This window comes from Theropithecus gelada, chromosome 1, assembly GCF_003255815.1.
Source record: "Theropithecus gelada isolate Dixy chromosome 1, Tgel_1.0, whole genome shotgun sequence".
NCBI lineage: Eukaryota > Metazoa > Chordata > Mammalia > Primates > Cercopithecidae > Theropithecus > Theropithecus gelada.
In genome coordinates, this window is record NC_037668.1 from 62,774,292 (window position 1) to 62,776,720 (window position 2,429).

Sequence of the window (2,429 nt, forward strand, 5' to 3'; positions counted from 1 at the left end):
GGCCAGAAAAGTTTAAATAACAAAAAAAATGTGTTATTCAAAGATTTGAAAGAATCAAATGGTGTATATATCTAGGCCTGGAATTTTTTTTTTTAAGGCTATTTCTCTGGCACTTTTCTCCAGCTGTTTCTCCTTTACCCTCTCATCAATTTTGAAAACTTATACTTTTTCTAGGAGAACATCTGTTTCATTGAGGCTTTCTTTCAAATGCATTTGCCTAGAGTTGTAGAAAAAATTCTCTTAGTATCTTCTATATACCTGTTTTACTTTCTTTCTTTTTTTTTTTTTTTTATAGATGGAGTCTCCCTCTGTTGCCCAGGCTGGAGTGTACGGTGGCGCAATATCAGCTCACTGCAACCTCCACCTCCCGGGTTCAAACGATTCTCCTGCCTCAGCCTCCAAGTAAATGGGATTACAGGTGCCCATCACCATACTTGGCTCATTTTTTTGTATTTTTAGTAGAGATGGGGTTTAACCATGTTGGCCAGGCTGGTCTCGAACTCCTGACCTCAAGTGATCCACCCACCTTAGCCTCCCAAAGTGCTGGGATTACAGGCATAAGCCACCATGCCCAGCCCTAATTAACTGATTTCCACCTTAAGAAAGAGAAAACAGGCCTGGCGCAGTGGCTCACACCTGTAATCACAGCACTTTGGGAGGCCGAGTCAGGCGGATCACTTGAGGTTGGGAGTTCGAGCCCAGCCTGACCAACATGGAGAAACCCCGTCTCTACTAAAAATACAAAATTAGCCAGGCATGATGGCACATGCCTGTAATCCCAGCTACTCAGGAGGCTGAGGCAGGAGAACAGCTTAAACCCCGGAGACTGTGGTTGCGGTGAGCCAAGATCGTGCCATTGCACTCCAGCCTGGGCGACAAAAGCGAAACTCTCAAAAAAAGGAAAAAATAAATAAAATAGGCTGGGCATGGTGGCTCATGTCTGTAATCCCAACCCTGGGAGGCCAAGGCAGGCGGATCACGAAGTCAAGAGTTCAAGACCAGCCTGGCCAACATAGTGAAACCCCATCTCTATTAAAAATACAAAAAAATGAGCCGGGCATGGTGGTGGGTGCCTGTAATTCCAGCTACTCAGGAGACTGAGGCAGGAGACTCACTTGAACCCAGGAGGCAGAGGTTGCAGTGAGCCAAGATCGCGCCATTGCACTCCAGCCTGGGCAATGAGTGAAACTCTGTCTCAAAAAAAAAGAAAAGAAAATAGAAGACAGTTAACTCTAGTATTGAATGCTTATTGCATATATTTTCAGTCTTTTAATGGAAGTGCTTTAGATTATGAACTTTCCTCTAAAGTCACCTTGGTCAACCATGTGTGTTTTTCATCATTTTCCAGCTGTTTTTAGTTGTAGTTTCTACCTTGTCATAAAATCAAGAGGTTGGTGTTCTTATTTTCATTTTCAAGTGTTTTCTACTCTCTGTAGTCTATTATAAAGCCAATAATGTAAAAAAATAAACTTAAGTGTGACAGCTATCTTTGTTGAATGCCTATTAGCCTATTAAGTAACCTAGTACTTCCCTCAGTGTTTTACATATGTTATTTCATTTAGTTCTCACAACAACCTATTATTTTACAGAGGAAACTAAAAAAAACAGACATTATGGATTATACAACTAATACGGGGGAAACTAGGATTTGTACCCAGGTAGCCTGACTCCAAAGCCCATCCTATCAATCACCATGCTGTACTACCTCTTAGACAACCATTATCACTTATAAATATTCCTAAATAAAAGATTACCAGAAGTCCATTAAAAAATAGATGGCTGGGCATGGTGGCTCACACCTGTCATCCCAATATTTTGGGAGGCCAAGGCGGGTGGATCACCTGAAGCCATGAGTTCAAGACCAGTCTGACCAATATGGTGAGACCCCATCTCTACTAAAAATACAAAAAAATGAGCCAGGCGTGGTGGTGCACACCTGTATTCCCAGCTACTTGGGAGGCTGAGACAGGGGAACTGCTTGAACCTGACAGGCAGAGGTTGCAGTGAGTCACGATTGCACCATTGCACTCCAGCCTAGGTGACAGAGCGAGACTCTGGCGCAGAAAAAAATTTTAAAAAAAGTAGATGTCAGAAATAGTTGTGTCATTTGTTAATCTCCCCAAATCCCTTCATAAAAACAGCAACTAGGAGACTTAAAGCAGAAATCCATGCACGGCATCTACTGCTAATCTTTGTGACAAGGTATCCACAATTCCAAAATATGATCAGATAGTGACAAACTCAAAAGCAGCTATAAGATCTGCTTGGGGGAGGCCGAGACGGGCGGATCACGAGGTCAGGAGATCGAGACCATCCTGGCTAACACGGTGAAACCCCGTCTCTATTAAGAAATACAAAAAACTAGCCGGGCGAGGTGGCAGGCGCCTGTAGTCCCAGCTACTCGGGAGGCTGAGGCCGGAGAATGGCGT